This window comes from Hyla sarda, chromosome 4 (assembly GCF_029499605.1).
Source record: "Hyla sarda isolate aHylSar1 chromosome 4, aHylSar1.hap1, whole genome shotgun sequence".
Taxonomy (NCBI): Eukaryota; Metazoa; Chordata; class Amphibia; order Anura; family Hylidae; genus Hyla; species Hyla sarda.
In genome coordinates, this window is record NC_079192.1 from 154,840,271 (window position 1) to 154,866,671 (window position 26,401).

At 42.5% G+C, this 26,401-nt stretch overlaps 1 long non-coding RNA gene across 1 annotated transcript in view; it reads right to left on the reverse strand.

Moving 5' to 3' along the window:
* The window catches only part of LOC130366919 (uncharacterized), a 48,483-nt gene that overhangs the window by 675 nt on the left and 21,407 nt on the right, over positions 1-26,401 (reverse strand). The window lies entirely within an intron of this gene.

The following is a 26,401-nucleotide window of genomic DNA, read 5'->3' on the forward strand; positions in this document are numbered from 1 at the left end:
TCTAGGCTCTGTCATTGTGCCGCAATGTGACTCCTTGTTATATTGGATTTTGTGATCATAATGTAATAGTTCAAAGTAAACACTTCGGGCACCTGGGACAATAAACTTGTGAATCTAATCAAAATCTTCTATTTAAATTTAAAAAAATATATTTTCAATTGTGAGGCCCTATGGTAGTCATCATATATTACCTGTGGAATTACCACAAGACTATAATGAAACAGGTTGGAGCGATAGCAATGGACCATAATTGATTAAATGAAACATTTACAATTTCACAATCGGGGGAGCGCTGAGAGGCAGGGCTGGAATAGGTGGTAGCTCACCTCGCAGAGGACCACCAGCTCAATTTTAAGAAACAAGTATGAGCTTTTTCATAGCAGCAACTTCTAGCAGTATGTGCCTGCTTATCCAATGTGCTCCTGTCCAAGTTTCTGGTACTGCAGTCCCTCGCTTTTAAAGAGGACACTCAGAATATGGGGGTACGCTGAGAGGCAGGGGCTGGGACAGGTGGTAGCTCTCCTCGCAGAGGACCACCAGCTCAATTTTAAGAAACAAGTATAAGCTTTTTCACAGCAGCAACTTCTAGCAGTATGTGCCTGCTTATCCAATGTGCTCCTGTCCAAGTTGCTGGTACTGCAGTCCCTCGCTTTTCAAGAGGACACTCAGAATATGGGGGTGCGCTGAGAGGCAGGGGCTGGCACAGGTGGTAGCTCGCCTCACGGTGCACTGCCAGCTCGATGCTCACCAGAATGGGTCCTCAAAAAAGGATTTAAAGGGGTACTCCCGTGCAAAACTTTTTTTTAAATCAAAATCTTAATACTTCCAGTACTCATTAGCTGCTGAATACTACAGAGGAAATTGTTTTCTTTTTGGAACACAGAGCTCTCTGCTGACATCATGACCACAGTACTCTCTGCTGAAATCTCTGTCCATTTTAAGAACTGTCCAGAGTAGGAGAAAATCCCCATAGCAAACATATGCTGCTCTGGACAGTTCCAAAAATGGACAGAGATGTCAACAGGGAGCACTGTGGTCATGATGTCAGAAGAGAGCTCTGTGTTCCAAAAAGAAAACCATTTCCTCTGTAGTATTCAGCAGCTAATAAGTACTGGAAGGATTAAGATTTTTTAATAGAAGTAATTTACAAATCTGTTTAACTTTCTGGCACCAGTTGATTAAAAAAAAAAGTTTTCCACGGGAGTACCCCTTTAAAAAAAAATTAATAAATGAAAATTAAATAAAATTTAAATGAAATAAAAAAATCTCTTTAATCTCTTCAATTGTGACGCCATATGGACTCCTGACCCTGCTGCCACATCCAGATGCTGTGCGGCAGTGATTCTAATAGCGATGCCTATAATCTGCATGTCATACTGAATAACAGTATTATTTTAATAACACAGCACACTCCCTATGTGTGTTACGACAAGGAAAAGTGTTCTACACCCCCTATTGAGGCTCTCTGTAGCCCAGAAATAGCCGTTTTTAATAGCAATTCGCCACAAATAAATTCGGACCAAACCAAATTTTTTCGGGAAATTCGGCGAATAGGCCGAATCAACATTTCAAAAAATTCGATAATCTCTACTTGCAACTGTATAGATGAATTTACACAGCGAACACATATGTTGTATGCATACATAGGACCCCATTCACCAAATGAAGGGCAAAAAAGTGTTACTTACGTACAGTACCTTTTTTAGTATGTATATTCACACAGCCATACAGTCTCGCTCTAACTCTTTTCTAGCCCCAATCCCTGTTTTTATCAGTGAGCATTACATGTGCACAGACTGCTTGAAAGCTGCATCCACCTTAGTAACTTAATACAAAACATTTTATTGCTTCAATGCATCTGAAGCAACGAAGGAAGTCCCTTTGCCAATAGTCTTAATTAAAATGATCAGAATGCATTACTTTCAGAATGGACATAGAAAAATAAGGTCCCTATGCAAAAAAAATTGGCAGGCCCCCTACTGCCAAAATACCTGTAACTTACATCTTCTCATATTTATTATCTCTCTGGAAAACATTGGGCTGTGAAAGTGAATACAGTTAATGCTCTTGGGCTTAACCCCTTAAGGACCGGAGGTTTTTCCGTTTTTGCATTTTCGTTTTTTGCTCCTTGCCTTTAAAAAATCATAACTCTTTCAAATTTACACCTAAAAATCCATATGATGGCTTATTTTTTGCGCCACCAATTCTAATTTGTAATGACGTCAGTCATTTTGCCCAAAAATCTATGGTGAAGCGGGAAAAAAAATCATTGTGCGACAAAATTAAAAAAAAAACGCTGTTTTGTAACTTTTGGGGGCTTCCGTTTCTACGTAGTACATTTTTCGGTAAAAATGACACCTGATATGTATTCTGTAGGTCCATACGATTAAAATGATACCCTACTTATATAGGTTTTGTCGGACTTCTGGAAAAAATCATAACTACATGCAGGAAAATTAATACGTTTAAAATTGTCATCTTCTGACCCCTATAACTTTTTTATTTTTCCGTGTATGGGGCGGTATGACGGCTCATTTTTTGCGCCGTGATCTGAAGTTTTTAACGGTACCATTTTTGCATTGATAGGACTTATTGATCGCTTTTTATTCATTTTTTCATGATATAAAAAGTGACCAAAAATGCACTATTTTGGACTTTGGAATTTTTTTGCGCGCACGCCATTGACCGTGCGGTTTAATTAATGATATATTTTTATAATTCGGACATTTCCGCACGCGGCGATACCATTTATGTTTATTTTTATTTTTATTTACACTGTGTTTTTTCTTTTATGGGAAAAGGGGGGTGATTCAAACTTTTAATAGGGAAGGGGTTAAATGATGTTTATTCACTTTTTTTTTGCACTTTTTTTTTGCAGTGTTATAGGTCCCATAGGGACCTATAACACTGCACACACTGATCTTTTACATTGATCACTGGTTTCTCATAAGAAACCAGTGATCGATGATTCTGCTGCATGACTGCTCATGCCTGGATCTCAGGCACTGAGCTGTCATTCGGCGATCGGACAGCGAGGAGGCAGGTAGGGGCCCTCCCGCTGTCCTGTCAGCTGTTCGGGATGCCGCGATTTCACCGCGGCTATCCCGAACAGCCCACTGAGCTAGCCGGCATGCTTTCGGTTTCACTTTAGACGCGGCGTTCAACTTTGAACGCCGCGTCTAAAGGGTTAATAGCGCGCGGCACAGCGATCAATGCCAGGCGCTATTAGCCACGGGTCCCGGCCGTTGTTAGAGGCCGGGCCCGAACCGCTATGACGCGGGGCCACGCCGTGGCCCCGCGTTATAGATCGGGAGTGGACACATGACGTTCCAGTACGTCATGTGTCCTTAAGGGGTTAAAGGGGTATTCCAGGAAAAAAAAATTCCTATCAACTGGCTCCAAAAAGATTTGTAAATTACTCCTATTAAAAAATCTTAATCCTTTCGAAGTTGAGTTGTTGTTTTCTGTCTGGCAACAGTGCTCTCTGCTGACATCTCTGCTTGTCTCGGGAACTGCACAGAGTAGAAGAGGTTTGCTATGGGGATTTGCTTCTAAACTGGGCGGTTTCCGAGACATGTGTCATCAGAGAGCACTTAGACAGAAAAGAACAACTCAACTTCAGCAGCTCATAAATACTGAAAGGATTAATATTTTTTAATAGAAGTAATTTACAAATCAGTTTAACTGTCTGGAGCCAGTTGATATATATTAAAAAGTTTTTTTCCTGGATAACCCCTTTAACCCCTTAAGGACCCAGCCCATTTATACCTTAAGGACCCGGACATTTTTTGAACATCTGACAACTGTCACTTTAAGCATAAATAACTATGGGATGGTTTTAACTTTCATTCTGATTCCGAGATAGTTTTTATTCTACTTTATATTAGTGGTAAATTTTCGCCGATACTTGAATCATTTCTTGGTGAAAAATTTTCCAATTTTTGGCAACATTTTCAAAATCTGAATTTTTCAGGGACCAGTTCAGTTTTGAAGTGGATTTCAAGGGCTTTCTTATTAAACAAATACCCCATAAATGACCCCATTATAAAAACCGCACCCCTAAAAGTATTCAAAATGACATTCAGAAAATTTGTTAACCCTTTAGGTGTTTCACAGGAATAGCAGCAAAGTGAAGGAGTAAATTCAAAATCTTCATTTTTTACACTCGCATGTTCTTGTAGACCCAGTTTTTGCATTTTTTACAAGGGGTAATAGAAGAAAAAGACCCCCAAAATTGTAACCCAATTTCTCTTGAGTAAAGAAATATCTCATATGTGGATGTCAAGTGTTCGGCGGGCGCAGTAGAGGGCTCAGAAGGGAAGGAGCGACAATGGGATTTTGGAGAGTGAATTTTGCTGAAATGGTTTTTGGGGGGCATGTCACATTTAGGAAGCCCCTATGGTGAAAGAACAGCAGAAACCCCCCACATGGCATACCATTTTGGAAACTAAAACCCTCAAGGCACGTAACAAGGGGTCCAGTGAGCCATAACACCCCACAGGTGTTTGACGACTTTTCGTTAAAGTCGGATGTGTAAATGAAAAAAAAAATCACTAAAGTGCAGTTTTCCCCCCAAATTTATCATTTTTACAAAGGGTAATGGGAGAAAATGCCCCCCAAAATGTGTAACCCCATCTCTTCTGAGTATATAAATACCCCATGTTAGGATGTAAAATGCTCTGCGGGCAAACTACAATGCTCAGAAGAGAAGGAGTCACATTTAGCTTTTGGAAACAAATTTTGCTGAAATTGTTTTTGGGGGGGGCATGTCGCACCCCTATGGTGCAAGAACAGCAAAAAAAAAAAACACATGGCATAGTATTTTGGAAACTACACCCCTCAAGGAACATAACAAGGGGTACAGTGAGCCTTAACAACCGACAGGTGTTTGACAACTTTTTGGGAAAGTCGGATGTGTACCGTAAATGAAAAAAAAAATGTTTTTTTCACTAAAATGCCCCAAATGTTACATTTTTACAAGGGGTAATAGGACAAAATGTCCCCCAAAATTTGTAACCCCATTTCTTCTGAGTATGGAAATACCCCATGTGTGGACATCAAGTGCTCTGTTGGCGCACTACATTGCTCAGAAGAAGAGGAGCGCCATTGAGCTTTTTGAAATAGAATTTGTTTTGAATGGAAGTCGGGGGCCATGTGCATTTACAAAGCCCCCCGTGGTGCCAGAACAGTGGACCCCCCACATGTGACCCCATTTTGGAAACTAAACCCCTCACAGAATTTAATAAGGGGTGCAGTGAGTATTTACACCCCACTGGCGTTTGACAGATCCTTGGAACAGTGGGCTGTGTAAATGAAAAAGTTAATTTTTCATTTTCACGGATTACTGTTCCAAAAATCTGTCAGACACCTGTGGGGCATAAATGCTCAATGTACCCCTTATTACATTCTGTGAGGGGTTTAGTTTCCAAAATGGGGTCACATGTTGTGGGGGTCCATTGTTCTGGCGCTATGGGGGCTTTGTAAACATACGTGGCCTTCAATTCCGGACAAATTTTCTCTTCAAAATCCCAATGGCGCTCCTTCTCTTCTGAGAAGTGTAGTTTGCCCGCAGAGCACTTTACATCCATATATGGGGTATTTTCTTACTCAGAAGAAATGGTGTTACAAATTTTGGGGGGCTTTTTTCCTATTTTCCCTTGTGAAAATGAAAAATTTAGGGTAACACCAGCATTTTTGTGAAAAATTTCATTTCAGTGAAAAATGTCATTTTCCCATCCAACTTTAATGAAAATTTGTCAAACACCTGTGGGGTGTTAAGGCTCACTTTACCCTTTGTTATGTTCCATGAGGGGTGTAGTTTCCAAAATGGGGTCACATGTGGGTATTTATTCTTTTTGTGTTTATGTCAGAACCGCTGTAAAATCAGCCACCCCTGAGCAAATAAACAATTTAGGCCTCAAATGTACATAGTGCGCTCTCACTCCTGAACCTTGTTGTGTGTCCGCAGAGCATTTTACACCCACATATGTGATATTTTTGCTTTTACCGTTTGTGAACATAAAAAGTATAGGGCAACACCAGCATGTTAGTGTAAAAATGTAATTTTTTTTACACTACAGGCTGGTGTAGCCCCCAACTTTTCCTTTTCATATGGTGTAAAAGGAAAAAAGCCCACCAATATTTGAAGTGCAATTCCTCACAAGTACAGAAATACCCCATATGTGGCACTAAACTGTTTCCTTGAAATACGACAGGGCTCCGAAGTGAGAGAGCGCCATGCACATTTGAGAACTAAATTAGGGATTGCATAGGGGTGGACATAGGGGTATTCTACGCCAGTGATTCCCAAACAGGGTACCTCAGGCTGTTGCTAAACTCCCAGCATGCCTGGACAGTCAGCGTCTATCCAAAAATGCTGGGAATTGTTGTTTTACAAAAGCTGCAGGCTCTGTTTTGGAAACACTGCCGTACGATACGTTTTTCATTTTTATTGGGGGGGGGGGGACAGTGTAAGGAGGTGTATATGTAGTGTTTTACCCTTTATTATGTGTTAGCGTAGTGTAGTGTTTTTAGAGTACATTCACACCGGCGGGCATTTACGGGGTGATTTTCCCGTTAGGAGTTTGCGCTGCGGCAGGTCAAACTTGAAGCAGAAAACTTATTGTAAACCTGTCAGTGTGAATGTACTCTGTACATTCACATGGGGGGGCAAACCTCCAGCTGTTTCAAAACTACAACTCCCAGCATTACTGACAGATCGTGCATGCTGGGAGTTGTATTTTTGCAACAGCTGGAGGCACACTGGTTGGAAAACCTTCAGTTATCTAACTCCGTATTTTCCAACCAATGTGCCTCCAGCTGTTGCAAAACTTCAACTCCCAGCATGTACTGATCGCCAAAGGGCATGCTGGGAAATGTACTTATGCAACAGCTAGAGGTATTCAACTACAACTCCCAGCATGCCAAGACAGCTGTTTGGGCATGCTGGGATTTGCAGTTTTGCAATATCTGGAGGGCTACAGTTAGAGACCACTGAACAGTGATCTCTAAACTGTGGCCCTCAAATCCCAGCATGCCCACACAGCAAACTGCTGTGTGGGCATGCTAGGAGTTGTAGTTTTGCAAGATCTAGAGGGCCACAGTTGGATCACTGCACAGTGATCTCCAAACTGTGATCCTCCAGCTGTTTCAAAACTGCAAATCCCAGCATGCCCAAACAGCTGTCTGGGCATGCTGGGAGTTGTAGTTTTTCAACATCTGGAGGGCTACATTATAGAGACCACTGTACAGTGATCTCAGACTGTAGCCCTTCAGATGTTGCTAGGCAATTCACCGGCTTCCATAGGATCCAGGGAATCGCATTGCCGATCTCTTCTTCTGCCGATCCCCGTCCCGATCACAGCCTGCAGCCGTCGCCGATGGGTAAGTGGACTTCGGCGCCCGGTCCTCTGTCATTTCCCCGTCCTGCCCCGCCTATTGTGGGTGGGCAAAATGGGGAAAACGAAAGTTAACCCCCCCGTCCCCCGATCTGCTATTGGTCGTCGCTTCTGATGATTAATAGCAGGGATAGGAGGGGTGGCACCCCTGCCACCTCACTCCTATCCCTTCAGGGGGATCGTAGGTGTCACCATAGAACCGTATGACCTGGAATGGGCGCAAATCGCAAGTGTGAATTCCCTTGCGATTTGCGCCGATCGCTGACATGGGGGGTCTGATGACCCCCCCTGGGCATTTGCGCAGGGTGCCTGCTGATCGATATCAGCAGTCACTCCGATCCGGTCCCCGCCCGGCGGAGACCGAAATTCCCACGGGTGTACAGGTACGCCCTGGGTCCTTAAGTACCAGGGACCAAAGGCGTACCTGTACGCCCTGGGTCCCTATGTGGTTAAGAGCAGTGAAGGGGTTGATAAAAAAAAACATCCTTGGTAGACTCAAAAATCAAGGTTAAGGCTGAGTAACATCTGCTTTTGAGGCTTAATTGGGTGCATCCATTGCAGGTTCCCTCAAAAATAACAAACAAGATAACACAGTATGTTGCACTATTTTTTGTTCATTACTATGACGACCACCATGGCATAAACCTGATTCAGTCCATTAACGTCAATGTGGCCTGTTGGGCATCATTTGTTCCTGGGGTATAATGTATCCACTGGCAGATTTTTTTAAATTTTCTTTTTTATTTTATTGTTCTGCTTCAACAACAAATTATTCAATGGAACAAGCAGAAGGAAGTCAGCTCTCGTTGGGCGAGGTGCCCGGTCACACTCGTTCAAGCAGAGAAAGATGTCACATGCCTGGCACTCAGTAAAAACCTTCACTTTTATTGCAGATGTTTAAAACAGGATACATTGAATCACAGTAAAATCAAAACAGCAAAAAGTAAAAACAGCAAGGTTGACACATTTTGGGTTGTCGACCCTTTAACAAAAAACAGGTTTTCTGGCAATGGCAGGTATGTACTAAAATGACCTTATGCATCTGAACGTTCAGGCTATGGTTAACCAGTTTAACCCTATAATAGCCAGTAAACCAACAATCTCTCATCCCAATATTACCATTGATCCACTCCTTTATTTACTTCGTTGATCTTTCGTAAGGTTGGAAGGAAGCCAAGACTGTCTAGAGTAATGACATTGGTATGTTTCGGCTAACAGGATGAAGCCAGTGTGCACCAAATTGGGTGGCATGGGTATTATTATGTCACCAGGTGCATGGCTAGAGTAGCTTGCTATAGGCAGTAAATACCGCATGGGAAATATAGTGTGTGTTTTAACTATGCCCCTGGTGGATGTAATACGAAATGCAATTGCAACCTGGACAGATGTGAATGAAATGAGATAGGGGCAGGGATAGAGAAGAGAGTGCGGAGCAAATATAAATAGATATGTAGACCTCACAGTGAAAAAGGGGTCAAAAAGAATGAGAATAAATGTTTGATGAAAAAAAAGGGAAAGGTTGCAGCAGCACTCTTGGTCAAAAAATGGAGGCTCTTAGCAAACTTTTTGATCAAAACGTGTCCCCCATCCACCATGCGGAGGTGGCCTCATTTCGGATGGGACCTTCTGCTGGACATACGGCCTCTGACTGGGTGACATGCAGGATCCACTATCAAATTGACATTAAAAAGTTCCCATGAGGTGGCCCCATTTTGGATGAGACCCTGACATACTTAATTGACTCACCTTCTGATGGGCTTATGGCCTCTGACTGGGTGACATTCAGGATCCACTACCAATTTAAAACCATGAGTAGCACTTAAGGTAAATGTGCAGGTGATGCAGGCAGCAGGAGTAGCCCAGGTCAGGAGCCCAACTTTAGATCCAAAAACAAAAAGGTTTCTGCAGCACTTAAGTAAATGTAGAAAATTGTAGCTTTATTCCATTCCAAGTGTTACAAACAAAAACAGATCAGATGTTCATGCAGCCTTTTTCAAGCACAAGCTTAGTGACACAGGAAGTGGTTTATATATGGTAGCATACAGATAGGTAATTACATTAATTAATCCCATACAACTAACACAATACAGTACATAGTGCAAATAATCAATATAATTTATGATAAGAGACAGTAAAGTGGCAAAAAAATATTCATATACACAATAAACATATCAATATCTTGCAGATGAAGTAACTCCAGCAATCAGAGGGCAGGGCTGGGACGGTGACACTGACCCTTACATAAATTTTAATTTGATAGTGGATCCTGCATATCACCCAGTCAGAGGCCATATGCACAGCAGAAGGTGAATTGATTTAGCATGTTAGGGTCCCATCCGACACCTTTTGATCAAAAAGTGCGCTAAGAGCCTCCATTTTTTGACCAAGAGTGCTTCTGCAACCCTTCGCTTTTTTTTGTATACTCAGTATTTGCCACACCAGTGTGCACCCTTTAATTAGGTAGCTGTGCTGGCTATTTCTCTTTTTTGTGTTTTTCCTAATAAATGTTTGATGTTTAAATAACTTGGGCTAAAAAGCCATAATAAAGGCAACAATAAAAATAAACTGGGTAAAATGAGAAAGTGCCTTGTATTTAAGTTTGTCCTCTCTGTACTCTATGAATTAAACAATGATTTGGAAGTAGAGTTGATTTACTGTATGTTGCTATATGTGGAATTCTTCTGTGATTTTTGCCCTAAGCTTTATATTTAACAGCATACAAAATGAGTGTCGTCTTAGGTTTTCTCAGGTTGCAGTGTGGCCCGAGACATTACATCCCTAGTCAGGTGATGACAGGCAGCCTGTCTGCTTCAGTGGGTGGAGCGACTTCTGGGTTGGGGGGGGGGGGGGAGATCATTCTGCAAGAATTGTAGTTTTAAAACAGGAGTCACCCTGGTCAGAAAACACTGCTCTACTGCATTGAAGGGATGACAGGTGTGCTTCAATGGGTGGGTTGGCTGATGTGTGGGAGAGAGAAAAGTGGCCTCACACTTACAAAAAAGGACTTATGGGATTTGTAGTTTGAGGGAGCAAACTCCAACAGGAAATAGCCAGTTCACAAAAAGATCAGCAATATGGTAATCTCACAACATAGCCGCCATTTAGCCCCAAGACAAGCGCATGCCCATTACTGTCTGACAGGTACATATTAAAATTACCTTATGGTGGACAACCCCTTTAAACATTTTAACCCACAAATTTTTTAATTTTTTTTTTTCAATACATTGTATGCTAAAGGGTCCATTAAAGGAGTTCTGTAGTGATATATTACTTATCCCTTATCCAAAGGATAGGGGATAAGTTATGGATCACAGAGTCTGACTGCTGGAACCCCCTGCAATCTCCTTGACAGGGCCCTGGCAGTCTGCTGTAAGGGGGTGTGCAAATGCTAAAATTGATGCTACCACAAGACATCATGATAACATTTAATATAAAGGTTATTATAACAATAAAAAGTATAACAAGTACCACAAAATAATTAGCCCAAATACAGCTCCGGTGACAAAGTGGTCCTTAAGTTGTATTAACCTGTCCAGAACCAAGGGCGTACAGGTACGCCCTCAAGCCCTGGTACTTATGGAACGCCCTGGTCCCGTTACCAGGGTTTAAACCATTCTCACGAGTGGAGTGGTTAAACCCAGTGGGTCCCGGTTGCCACAGGCAGCCAGGACCCACATCTAATCTGGGCACCGCTGATCAGGCCAATGCCCAGCATTAACCCTAAAATGAAACTAAAGCTATCCCAGCAGCTCAGCAGAGCTGATCGGTACTATTGCGACAAAATCACGATGTCCCGATCAGCTTACTGGACGACTAGAGGGTTCTCCTCTGCCTCTTTGTCATCTGTTTGGCGATCTGCTGCTCCAAGCCTGCTCATCAGGCTAGAGCAGAAGAGTGCCGAGAACACTTTTAAGTGTAAAAATGAAAGTTAATAAAAGTTAATTAACCCCTTCCCTATTAAATGTTTATATCACCCCACTTTTTCCATTTTTTAAATAAAATAATGTGATAAAAAATAAAAATAATCATGTGGTACCGCTGCATGCATAAATGTCCAAACTATTATAATATAAGGTTAGCTAAACCGCACGGTCAATGGCATACACCTAAAAAAAATACCAAAGTGCAAAATTGTGCATTTTTGGTCACTTCATATACTATAAAAAAACTAATAAAAAACGATCAAAAAGTCCCATAAAAAAACTGGATTTTTTAAAGTAGTAAAGTAAAATAAAACCTACATAAATTGGGTATCTTTGTAACCATATAAACCTACAGAATAAAGATCAGGTGTCAATTTTACCCAAAATTGCACTGTATAGAAACAGAAGCCCCCAAAATTTACAAAATGGTGTAGATTTTGCTATTAAATTATTGATGTCATTACAAAGTACAATTGGTGGCGCAAAAAACAAGCCCTTATATGGGTCTGTAGGTACAAAATTGAGAGCGGTTGGATTTTTTGAAGGAGAGGAGGAGAATAAGGCCTGGTCCTTAAAGGGGTACTCCACCCCTAGACATCTTATTCCATATCTAAGGATAGGGTTACGATGTCTGATTGCAGGGGTCTCGCTGCTGGAGACCCCGCAATCTCTCCTGCAGCCCCCCCCCCCCGAGTCATCAGCTCTCCAAAGCTAGGTTTGCTCCATGGCTGATGACTCATGAAACATGGACCGGCGGGTTGTGATGTTATGGATCCGCCCCCTCATGGCATCATGCCCCTCCCCCTTAATGCAATTCTATGGGATGGAGCATGACTGTTAAGACATTACGTCACGAACCGCCGGCCCCTGTCATCAGCCACGGAGCAAACTTAGCTCCGGAGAGCTGATGACTCGAGGGGCTTCAGAAGAGATCACTGCAAACAGACATCTTATCCCCTATCCTTGGATAGGGGATAAGATGTCTAGGGACGGAGTACCCCTTTAAGGTCAAAATGTGCTTGGTCCTTAAGGGGTTAATTATTATTATTAAAATTATTGTTATTGCTATTGTTACAGTCATGATTTGCTTTTAAAATACATTTTGAAATATGATTTAGAAAATTTTAATTCCAATATAATGGAAATAAGGGGTGCAATACATATTTTTTCCATATTGTTTGCTGTGTGCAATAAAGTTTCTAGTCTAATGCCAGATGATTTGTAAATCTACCTCACACAACAGCAGAATCGGGACATGACACAGGAATGTTCTCCGGAGGGGTCAGGCGAACTGCTTCCCCAGAGTAAGGTGTCTTCTTGTGTCCTGTTACAGCACTGTGTTCAATGAGTGTGGACATTTTACTTGTGACCTACTTCTGTAAAGCTCCCCCGCTACTTGAACAGTCAGCTAACATCACAAGCTGGGTGCTTATCTGTCTAGAATATTAAACTACAGACATACCCAGACAGCAAGCAAGACACCATCACAGTTCTAAGATAAGTCAGACTGAGCTGATTTGGTGTAATGGAGAGAAGGAGCTTGCAGGCAGACAAGTATATATATCACTTGCATTCATTAGAGTTACTTGTAGAGTTCTCTGTCCTGTTCATCCCCAGTTCAATCTCAATAACTCTCCAGAGACCGTGACTTTTGAAAATCACATCTAAAGAAATTATTGCATATACCTTAGTTCTGTCAGATGTCTTTCAGAACTTTAGGTTGCTAGAATTTATTCAGTTCATTTCTCAACTTAATAAAGTGTAGAAATGTTAAAGGTTATCAGTAGGTCAAGCTCTCTATTCATTATCTTCCCTAGTATATCAGACCTGGACATAAAACTAAACAGTAGAGTGTGCCAAGTTTGCCCCAAGTGTGGGCATGTGCCAAGTGTAATTTATACTTACACATACGCATATATATATATATATATATATATATATATATATATATATATATATATGTATATATATTTATTTATTTATTTTTTATTGTATTTGGCCATCATTTATTCCTTTTCTTCATGTACTTGCCCAATTGGGTTGTTTGATGGTGCCTGTAAGCCAACAGTTTGTTTGATTTGTCGGCTGATCTGTTGAGCCTGCGGCACTGTAAATAGTGTAAAGATGTTCGGGGGAAAATTGTAAAAACTTGTGTGGAGGAAGAGTGGTGCAGTTGCCTATAGCAACCAGATTGCTTCTTTCTTTCATACAAGGAACTCTAGAAATGAAAGAAGCTATCTGATTGGTTGCTTCTTTTAAAATGCATCACTCTTCCTCTACAGAAATTTTTATAAATCTCCCCCATTGCCTTGATTTTTGCCATCTAGAAATATGGCCATAAGAGCATTTCTGGTTGCCAGTGCACACTGTAGCTGAAACAGTAGCACTGGAGATCATGTGATCATGATCATGTATTCCTGATTTGGCCGTTGCTGATTCTCGGGTCTACCGGTAGCTGCGCGTGTGAAGTTTTGACATGCCGGGACCGCAGTTGATTCCACAATCGCTTCATACTGTTATGTAATGGTCAGTGTCACCGTCCCCGCCCTGCCCTCTGATTGCTGTGTTCTGCTGTGCATATGGCCTCTGACTGGGTGACATGCAGGATCCACTATCAAATTAAGATTTATGTAAGGGTCAGTGTCACCGTCCCCACCCTGCCCTCTGATTGCTGGAGTTACTTCATCTGCAAGACATTGATATGTTTATTGTGTACATGAATATTTTTTTGCCACTTTACTGTCTTATCATAAATGATATTGATTATTTGCACTATGCACTGTATTGTGTTAGTTAGTTGCATGGGATTAATTAATGTAATTACCTATGTGTATGTTACCATATATAAACCACTTCCTGTGTCATTAAGTTTGTGCTTGAAAAAGGCTGCATGGACAGCTGATGTGTTTTTGTTTGGAATGGAATCAAGCTACAATTTTTTACATTTACTCAAGTGTTGCAACAACCTTTTTGTTTTTTGATGTAAAGTTGGGCTCTTGACCCGGGCTACTCTTGCTGCCCGCATCACCTGCACATTTACCTTAAGTGCTACTCATGCTCACCTTATATAGGACTAGTACCAGAGGGAATGGAGCTGGAAGCCCTGAAGTAGCCGTGGAGTGGTAAGTGGGCTTATACTATTTGACTCAAAGGGGTACTCCCATACCCCAGCTTTCTGAACAACCTGTTCAGAAGCTTGGAGCGGGAAGCCACGGTTGTGACATCACAGCCGTGCCCCCATTGTGATCTCACACCACCCCCCCTCCATTCATGTATATGGGAGGGGCGTCACAGTCGCCACAGTCGCCACACACCCTCCCTTAGACATGAATGGAGGGGGCGTGGTGTGAAATTACGAGGGGCATGGCCGTGGCGTCACGACCGCAGCCACCCACTCCAAGCTTCTGAGAAGGATGTTTGGAACGCTGGGGCAAGGGAGTACCCCTTTAAATGCCTAACAATAACCCCATGTCAGTTTTTGTAAATTTTGCTTAAAATCAATAAATCAATGTATAAGATATGAATGTGTGGTCAAGGCTATTTATTTTTTTAAATTTGTGATGCATTGGTTTATTAAAAAGTTTATATCTGGTGAAGCACAATGATAGATGTCTTCTTATAACACTAATATTATTATACTAGTTCAGTTTAAAATCATCTATCCCTTCTGTATTTATTTATTGTCCCAGTCTTCCAGTCTTTGATTTGTTCCCAGTTGTACCATTCACTGAAATATTCTGCTACTGTATAAAGAAATGAAAAGTTCAGGTTACTCTGTAGAAAACTGCTATGACTATATAACACATAGGGAATATTAACCCCATAAAGAGTACCTGTCAGCAAACCCTGTTTTCTAAACTAACTCAGATTATATTCCCTAATTACCCCTAACACCCCTCCTGTCCTTACAAAAAAAATTCAAATAAAAGCTTTGTATCATACCTTTCACCTTGCTCACATTGTGTGAGCACCTGGCAGGAGAAAGTGGGCGTTCCCTAGCAGGCACAATCTCACTGAAGCCTGCGAGAGCTGTGCCTCGCCATGCCCCGCACACAATGCCTCAGTTTGGTCTCCTGCCAGGCCGGGAGGAGACCAAACTAACTGTTTGACTTGCGTAGGGAACAGAACAGAGCCACCTAGTGGCCATTTTTTTCAACCACATTAAAAACATATAAAGGTTGAGTATTTTACCAGTAAGTAAATAGCAAAGTGTCAGTTTAATTTGGTGACAGGTACTCTTTAACCCCTTAACGACGCAGGACGTATATTTACGTCCTGCGCCGGCTCCCGCGATATGAAGCGGGATGGCGCCGCGATACCGCATCATATCGCGTCGGTCCCGGCGCTCATCAACGGCCGGGACCCACGGCTAATACCACACATCGCCGATCGCAGCGATGTGCGGTATCAACCCTTTAGAAGCGGCGGTCAAAGCTGACCGCCGCTTCTAAAGTGAAAGTGAAAGTGACCTGGCTGCTCAATCGGGCTGTTCTGGACCTCCACGGTGAAATCGCGGCGTCCCGAACAGCTGACAGGACACCGGGAGGGCCCTTACCTGCCTCCTCGGTGTCCGATTGGCGAATGACTGCTCCGTGCCTGAGATCCACGCCTGTGATCTGTGTAAAAGATCAGTGTGTGCAGTGTTATAGGTCCCTATGGGACCTATAACACTGCAAAAAAAAAGTATTAAAAAAGTATTAATAAAGGTCATTTAACCCCTTCCCTAATAAAAGTTTGAATCACCCCCTTTTCCCATAAAAAAATAAAACAGTGTAAAAAAATAAATAAATAAACATATGTGGTATTGCCGCGTGCGTAAATGTCCGAACTATAAAAATATATCATTAATTAAACTGCACGGTCAATGGCGTACGCGCAAAAAAAATTCCAAAGTCAAAAAAAGCGCATTTTTGTTCACTTTTTATACCATAAAAAAATTTATAAAAAGTGATCAAAAAGTCCGATCAAAACAAAAATCATACCGATAAAAACTTCAGATCACGGCGCAAAAAATGAGTCCTCATACCGCCCTGTACGTGGAAAAATAAAAAAGTTATAGGGGTCAGAAGATGACATTTTTAAACATAAATTTTCCTGCATGTAGTTATGATTTTTTCCAGAAGTGCGACAAAATCAAACCTATATAAGTAGGGTATCATTTTAACCGTATGGACCTACAGAATAATGATAATGTGTAATTTTTCCCGAAATATGCACTGCGTAGAAACGGAAGCCCCCAAAAGTTACAAAATGGCGTTTTTTCTTCGATTTTGTCGCACAATGATTTTTTTTCCATTTCGCCGTGCATTTTTGGGTAAAATGACTAATCTCACTGCAAAGTAGAGTTGGCGCTGCAAAAAATAAGCCATAATATGGATTTTTAGGTGGAAAATTGAAAGGGTTATGATTTTTAAAAGGTAAGGAGGAAAAAACGAAAGTGCAAAAACTGAAAAACCCTGAGTCCTTAAGGGGTTAAAGACACAGCCCATTTTGGCCTTCACGACACAGGCAATTTTCATGTTTGCCTTTCTGTTTTTTTTTTTTCTGCTCACTTTTTAAGAGCCGTAACTCTTTTATATTTTAATTCACAGACACAAAAGAGGGCTTGTTTTTTGCCCAACTGATTGCACTTTGTAATGAGTTCTTTCTTTTTACCATAAACTGTACGGCAAAACCAAAAATAAATAATTTTTGTCAGGAAAGTTTTTATGCAGTGCACTGTTACAGTAAAACTGTTCTCTACATTTTTTTGCTCAATACAATTAAAATGATTTCCATGTTTACATGCTTTTCTATTATTGGACTGCTTTTAATCCCTTAAAGGGGTACTCCGGTACTAAGACATCTTATCCCCTATCCAAAGGATAGGGGATAAGATTCCTGATCGCGGGGGTCCCGCCACTGGAGACCCCCGTGATCTTGCACACAGCACCCCGTTATAATCAGTCCCAGGAGTTCGCTCCGGGTCTGATTACTGGCGATCACGGGGGCCGGAGCATTGTGACATTACGGCCCCGCCCCGTGTGACGTCACTCCCTCCCCCCACATTGCAAGCCTATGGGAGGGGGCGTGCCAACTGTCACACCCATTCCCATAGGCTTGCATTGAGGGGGCGGAGGGTGACGTGACACGGGGGTGGGGCCGTGACATCACAATGCTCTGGCCCCTGTGATCAGGCATCTTATCCCCTATCCTTTGGATAGCAACGGAGTACCCCTTTAAGGACCAAGCCCAATTTTATTTTAGCATTTTCGTTTTTTCCTACTCGTCTTCTAAAAATCATTACTCTTTTATATTTTCATCCACAGACTAGAATGAGGGCTTGTTTTTGTGCGACCAGTTGTCCTTCATAATTAAAGGATTACTCCGTGCTAAGACATCTTATCCCCTATCCCTTATCCCCTGTGATGCAGACAATTTTAAAAGTCATTATCTTGTGGGGGTGGCCTGGATGACAACAGTACATGGTAAGAAAGTAGGTTTTACCCTATAAAACATGTTGGCTACACTTATATAGGGTAGATTGTGATGACGGATCCCCTTCAACATAAAGTTTAAATAAATAAAAACAATATAAATATAAACACAATTAAGAATATGAAGGAAAAATGAAAAAAAAAAATCACTAAGACTAGGGAAATAAAAGAGAAAACATAGTACATGAGGGGCCCATTATCTCCAGGATATGCAGAGACAGCAGAGTTAGACAATTGCATCAGTGTTAGGTGGCAACTGAGAATTAGTGATCAAGATAATTCCCAATGGTGGACTCCTCTAGATGAATCCAATAACATGCTGATGACATCTTTACCACCACCTCCCCCCCCCCACAAACACACAAAGAAAAACAGAAAAAAAAACATAGTAGATGAAATCAGTACAACAGTTTTTTACACTGACACTATAAGTATAATTAAGTGAGGAAAAAAAGTATTTAGTCAACCACCAAATGTGCATGTTCTCCCGCTTAAAAAGATGAGAGAGGCCCGTCATTTTCATCATGGGTACACCTCAACTATGAGAGACACAATGAGTAAAGTTGAGCGTACTTTTGAAAAATTTGATTCAGCTGATTCGCTGAATTTTCCCCCAAAATTTTGTTCGATACGAATTTATTTGCGGCAAATCTATATTAACCCCTTAAGGACCAAGGACGTACCGGTACGTCCTTGGTCCTGCTCTCCTGATATAACGCGGGGTTATATATAAACATATGTGGTATTACCGCGTGCGTAAATGTCCGAACTATAAAAATATATCATTAATTAAACCGCACGGTCAATGGCGTATGCACAAAAAGATTCCAAAGTCCAAAAAAGCGTATTTTGGTCACTTTTTATACCATTAAAAAATGAATAAAAAGCGATCAAAACAACAATCATACCGATAAAAACTTCAGATCACGGCGCAAAAAATGAGTCCTCATTCCGCCCTGTACGTGGAAAAATAAAAAAGTTATAGGGGTCAGAAGATTACATTTTTAAACGTATAAATTTTCCTGCATGTAGTTATGATTTTTTCCAGAAGTGCGACAAAATCAAACCTATATAAGTAGGGTATCATTTTAACCGTATGGACCTACAGAATAATGATAAGGTGTAATTTTTACCAAAATATGCACTGCGTAGAAATGGAAGCCTCCAAAAGTTACAAAATGGCGTTTTTTCTTCGATTTTGTCGCACAATGATTTTTTTTCCGTTTCGCCGTGCATTTTTGGGTAAAATGACTAATGTCACTGCAAAGTAGAATTGGCGATGCAAAAAATAAGCCATAATATGGATTTTTAGGTGGAAAATTGAAATGGTTATGATTTTTAAAAGGTAAGGAGGAAAAAACGAAAGTGCAAAAACGGAAAAACCCTGAGTACTTAAGGGGTTAAGGGGTTAAAAACGTCTATTTCTGGCCTACAGAGAGCCTCAATAGGGGTGTAGAACACTTTACTTAGTTCTAACACGCATATGGAGTGTGCTGAGGTAGTGAAATAATTCTGTTATTCAGTATGACATGCAGATTACAGGCATCACTTTTAGAATCATTGCCGCAGAGCGGCACAATGACAGAGCCTGGAGGTGGCATCAGTATGAGGAGACCATATAGTGGCTTAATGACACGGCGTGGAGGTGTTGGCCGCATGAGGAGACCATATAGTGTCTGAATGACACAGCGTGGAGGTGTTGACAGCATGAGGAGACCATATAGTGGCGGAATGGCACAGCCTGGAGTTTGTGACAGCATGAAGAGACCATATAGTGGCTGAATGGCACAGCCTGGAGGTGTTGGCAGCATAAGAAGACCATATATTGGCTGAATGACACAGCGTGGAGGTGTTAGCTGAAGCATGAGGAGACCAGAGAGTGTCTGAATGGCACAGCCTGGAGCTGGCAGTAGCATGGCGAGACCATATAGTGTCTGATTGGCACAGCCTGGAGGTGGATGAAGCATAAGGAGACCATATAGTGGCTGAATGGCACAGCCTGGAGTTTGTGGCTGCATGAAGAGACCATATAGTGGCTGAATGGCACAGCCTGGAGGTGGCATTGGGCATTAGTGGCTGGAAATCCTGGCTGATCCATGCGTGATTCATCTTCACAAAGGTCAGTCTCTCCACATTTTTTGTGGACAGACGAGTTCTCCTTGGGGTGACTATGGTCCTTGCCGCACTAAACACCCGCTCTGATGGAACACTACTGGCTGGGCAAGACAGCTTTTCCAGGGCAAACTCTGCTAATTGCGGCCACAAATCAAGCTTGGCTGCCCAGCAGATCTTCCAGGTGTGTTGGCATGGGCATGTCAAGGTATGCCACCACCTGCTAGTTCAGGTCCTGCTCCAGGTCTACCTGCTGCTGATGAGTTGCTTCATTATGCGGGTGAAGAAAGCTGCTAATCAGCGACTGTAGACTCAGGCTGCTGCTGATGGGGCTGGTATTGCTCCTGCCACCCCACCCCTCCCCAGCAGCTATGGCAGTGAAAAGTGAGCGGAGGGGGCCCTCGATTCAGACCTGCGAGAGGATGGACGATGGCGCCAATAGGCATCGGCCAACTGACTACATAGGATGCCTCTGTAGTAGGTCACTTTGTCCTCCCTCTCAGTGGGTGTAAAAAAGGGCCCTATTTTGTGGCGGTAGCGAGGGTCCAATAAGGGAGAGATCCAGAAGTCATCCCACTGCCGAATGGTGACCATTAAATTTGTGCAAGTGACTCAGAGGGACTCCCTGCCTCCATCTCCACTGCACATTGCCACAGTGTGTCTGGGTTCTCTGTCTCGCCTTCCTCATAACCCTTTAGCTCCTCTGGCTGCTCCTCTCTCTCCTGTCAGATGACTAGAAAGACTGCCCATTTGGTGAAACCTAAATTGTGTTCCACTGTGCATATCCCCCTCCTCCTCCTCCAGTTCAGCCCCTACAGGGCTCATGTGGCCGTCAGATGTAGGCGCCATGTTTCCAGTGCCCTGACCAGCCATCGTTTCCAACACGTGTTGTAAGAAATGAAGCAGTGGAATGACATTGTTCATTCCGTAATCCTGGAAACTTACTAATAATGTAGCTTCCTCAAAGGGCCTGAGCAAACGGCAGGTGTCACGTATGAGCTGCCACTGGTTCACATTGATAGGGAGTACCCCTATCCTCTTGAATCATCAAGAAATCGGTGATGCCTTTCCTCTGTTTGTACAGTCGGTCCAACATATGGAGGGTGGAATTCCAATGTGTGACAACGTAACAAATCAGACTATGTTGGGGGATACCGTTCCGACACTGCATCTCAAGGAGGGTGTGCTTTGCGGTGTACGAGTGGCTGAAGTGCATGAAAGGTTTCCTTCCCATTGTTAGGATGTCTTGCAAATGGGGGGAACACTTCAGGAACTGCTTCACAACCAGATTTAACATGTGTGTCATGAAGGGCGCATGGCTCAGCCTTCCCAGTCACAGCGCATGCAAGATCTTCTTACCGTTGTCAGTCACCATTGTTCCCATTTCCAGTTTTCGTGGAGTAAACCATGCTCCGATTTCTTTGCAAATAACTTTTAGTGGTTCCTCCCCTGTTTGACTCCGTTTGAAAATGCAAACCATGTGAAGAACAGTGTGACACTGCCGTACCCTGCACACATGGTTTGATGAAGGGCCACTGAAACTTGTCTGAGCAGTGGAGGCTGAGGACACAGGGGAGTATGAGGATGCGCAGTCAAACACTGTCACAAGACCAACGGCCTGAGAACATGGAGCAGGAACCACGTTCACCCAGTGAGACGTAAATGTATTGTCCCTGACCGTAGTTACAGCTCCAGATGTAAGCCCTGCTGGGCACTTTGGTACACATTTGAAAAATAACAGAACAGCAAGAAATGGTGCAGTAGCTGCAAACTGCCAGGTCAAAAGACACCCAAGGTAGCGGACGGCCAGTCCAAAATCATGTAATCAATTCTAAAGGAATAACTACCCTTAAGGCATGATACTAAAACATAACTTTTAATAACTCAAAGTTAAAAAAGGTACCAAAACACAAAAGTTGCAATGGAAGTGTATGTACAAAATTCATATGGCCTGGATTGGAGACTGATCAAGATACATGAATAGATAGATATAGAACAAAATGAAGGTTATTGGTTGTGAATTGGACGGATAATATTGTTTGGACAATAATGAGCAGGAATAGGTAATCGTGCCCGTCCTAATGGCTATATCCCCCCAAATTGTCTTTCTCTGCCTCTCTAGGGACCCATCTCCTTAACAGGATTGCCTCGACCACGGTAAACTATGTGCACAGGATAAAATAACAAACAGATGCAGACGCGGAATAGAGAGATAACAAGGCAGTGAGGGACTATATATGTTTGTATAATTTCAGATCATCTCGAATCCAGGCCAAAGTGTATATGTGAACACACGTGAATAAAATTCAAAAATAACATAGAATGTCCACTAGGTATTTGGACCATCCTAGTTAAGGTAAACTCGTTCCCTAAAACAAAAAGGTGACAATCCCCATGTATTTTACCGACGCGTTTCCCCCACTCTTCACATAGAGGGGTTCATCAGGGATAGGGACTAGGGTACATCACTTGGGCAACAATCACCCTGGTACCACAAATTCAAAGTAAGCTAGAACAGAAGTGACACATAGCATCAAAGCCACATGAAATACAATATTCAGGTAATGATAACCCAAACAGGGGCTGCACAGAGCATAAAGAGACCACTTTACATACTGTAATATGCATATAGAGCACAAGACAGATGATACTTAGCTCAATGCCCCCATTGAAGAATAACAAGTTCAATTTTTTTCAGCCCGATCAGCTGAAGTGCCCAGTCCTGCAGCCAAAGATGTCCAGACTGCGAAGTGGAAACCCGGTTGGATACAGCGATATTGACACCCTGCACTCTGATAGGTGTCCCCTTTTATAGCCCTTACCTGCTGTCCGTCCGGAGCCAATTTGTCTCCTTCCAGGGAGCTGCATGCTGTCCGGTAGATGAACCGCAAACAGCGTTCCAGCCCAGGCGCCTGCGTGTGATTACAGGGCTTCCGGTGCAGCGGCTGTCAATTCAGTGAATACATGATTCACGGCCCTTCAGCCTATGCGTCTGTGCACACCTACTGGAATGCAAACTGCGCTTCAAACAGTGCGACTGCACAGGGCCCTCCACAGTGTATCTATGGAGCACACCGTGGGAGGGAACCGCAATGATATAAAAGGCGTAAGTATTTGCAGCAACATATAAAGATACTAATACATCGCCGTCTTCCAGTACTTACATAAGTTTATATAGTAATATATAAGTTTAATACTCATGAAGTTATAGGAGCTGTCACTCAGTGATGAAGTGATCATGCATACTGAACGTCCCTTTAAGGTGGGATAGGCTGGTCTGTATTAATACAGCAGTGGCTATTGATATATAAAAATGATATTACAAATATGAATATAAAATGGGGACCTGACATAGTGGCTTTAATTAGCTCATTATCCCAATTTGCATGGGTAATGGGTCATACTTTTGGCATAGCCTGCTTAACGAGAAATGTGATGATGCTTTATGGCTGACAAGATAGTAGGATGGCAAATGAAGTATTGATTATGAATCAATAAAGGAGGCAAAAGAAAGATTACCATTAAGTCCCTCCGGACTAATGGTTTTAAGCTTGAATATCCACTTGGCTTCTTTTTGGAGGAGTTGTCTATCCAAATTATCACCCCTTCCATCTCTCTTTAATACTTCAATAACCTGAAATGATATGTTGAAGGGGTGTTGTGGGTGGACACTGCACATGTGCATAGCAAGTGGTTTATCTCTAGAGTGTTCAATATCTCATACATGTTCTAATATTCTATGCCTTACTTCCCTGATAGTTTTATCCACATACACTTTTGGGCAAGGGCACGTAGCCAAATATACAACATGTGAGGTCTTGCAGTTGGCAAAATCAAAATTTCTGAACTCTCGATTCAAAGTATGACTAAAAAATGTTTTAGAGGTGTTGATGTACTTGCAAGCTTTACAGCTCCCACACTTATATGTTCCCGTGATTTTTCTATCCAGTCAGGTACCAACTCGTTCCCTAAAACAACAAGGTGACAATCCCCATGTATTTTACCGACGCGTTTCCCCCACTCTTCACATAGAGGGGTTCATCAGGGACAGGGACTAGGGTACATCACTTTGGCAACAATCACCCTGGTACCACAAATTCAAAGTAAGCTAGACCAGAAGTGACACATAGCATCAAAGCCACATGAAATACAATATTCTGGTAATTGGGGGGATATAGGGGATATAGCCATTAGGGTGGGCACGATTACCTATTCCTGCTCATTATTGTCCCAACAATATTATCCGTCCAATCCATCAATTTTCATACCTACATCAATAATCACAACTAATAACCTTCATTTTGTTCTATATCTATCTATTCATGTATCTTGATCAGTCTCCAATCCAGGCCATATGAATTTTGTACATACACTTCCATTGCAACTTTTGTGTTTTGGTACCTTTTTTAACTTTGAGTTATTAAAAGTTATGTTTTAGTATCATGCCTTAAGGGTGGTTATTCCTTTAGAATTGATCACTTTGGTACACACCAACAGGATCAAGGACTGGCCCACCTTCTCTTCCACAAAATTGTGCAGGGCTGGTACTGCCTTCCTTGCAAAGAAATCACAGCTTGGCTCTCCACCTTGGCTCGACACAAGCCGTCCGTTTTCTGAAAGGTGCAGAGTCCACCACTTGAAAAGCGTGGGACTGCAGCACCAGCAACTTGGACAGGAGTATGATTGTTGGTGGAATAGCTGACTAAAAGTGGGTGGAGCAGGAGCATCTGGAGCGACAGAAGGAGGGTATGACACACAGCTCCCTTCGGCTGAGGTGGGGGAGCCTTGGCTGGCTGAAAGAGGGAGTGGCATGCCACTGGGTGATGCAACAGGCTGGACCACTACATCGGAGCCATGGTTCTCCCAGGCCGCTTAATGGTGGCGAAGCATATGTATGCCAGCATTGGGACCCTGGCTATGCTTTACCATCTGCCGACATATCTTGCATGTGGCTATGGGAACCTCCTCCGGATGCTGGATAGAAAACTGTCACACCGCTGCAGAATTTCCACTTCTGCCACCTTGCTGACTGCCAATGATGCTACCACCTTGCTGGCTCAGCTGCTGCCTCATGGGCAACCTGCAATTCTCTTCTTATAATGATGAAGCCCCTTCTGCACCAGGCTCCTAATTGCGATCGACTTTATCATCATCAACAAGTGTCTGCACATCACTGATGTCCTCCTCAGGTTCCTCAACAGTGTCTGCTTCAGTACCCTGAACCCTGGCAACACCGCCTCCCACATCACTCTCTTCATCACTACTTGTCCGCCTAGCGGTGGAAGCAGCAGGTGTCTCCTTCACTTGTTGGCTGGGCAGTAGCTGCTGACTGTCCTTTATTAGATCATCCTCAGTGAATAGTGGAGCTGAACCCACAGCATAAGATACTTCTGTAGGGGAGGGAACCGCATAGGACAGAGGAAATGGGAGGACAGGGACTGCTCCCGGGTCATGCCAACTGAGGGTTGTGTCTGAGGAACCCACCGACTGTTGACTGGGGGTATCAGATGTCAGTTTTGATGAAGTGGATGACCGTGCTAACCAATCGCTATGAAGGCAGATCATGACCGCTAGCTGATACCAGGAGCTCAGGCCTTTCGGTGCGACTACTGCCTCTCGCCCCTAGTCTGCTGTGACCTCTGCCTGATGAATAGTATTCATCTAGAACAGAAGCAGGTGTGTGCTTTTTAACTGTTCTTTCACAGTATCTAGGCCCTTGACAGATTAACAGGTACAATGTGGTATGCATTTAAGATGGTGGAAAAATGCGCTACAGTACGCTTAATAAACGTATTGGAGTAAAACACCAGCCGGTGATTACTTTTGGCTGTCCTTTCACAGTATCTAGGCCCTTGACAGATTAACAGGTATAACATTGTACACTACTTAGATGTAGGTATGTGGTATGCACTTATGAGGGCAGAAAAATGCGCTACAGTACACCTAAAAAAGTATCTGAGTACAACACCAGCCGGTGAGTACTTTTGCCTGAACTTTCACAGTATTTAGGCCTTTGACAAATTAACAGGTACAAAATATTACACTACTTAGATGTATGTATGTGGTATGTATTTATGAGGGCAGGAAAATGCACTACAGTATGCTTAATAAACATTTTTTAGTAAAACACCAGCCGGTGATAACTTTTGGCTGTCCTTTCACAGTATGTAGGCCCTTGACAGGTTAACAGGTATAAAATAGTACACAACTTAGATGTAGGTATGTGGTATGCACTTATGAGGGCAGAAAAATGCACTACAGTATGCTAAATACCCACAGCACCAGCAGTACACAACAATGCTTGAGCACACAGTCACTGGGTACTGAACCCAAAATTGCAAAAAGACTATCACTCAAATACTATTAGGAATGGACTGATGGGTATGGCTTGTACCATCTAGTATAGACTAGTATAACCAGAAGACCAGTTGTTGTGGAAAAAAGACACAGATTTGCCCTAAAAAAATGAATTCTCCCTTCTGTGAAAACTTTT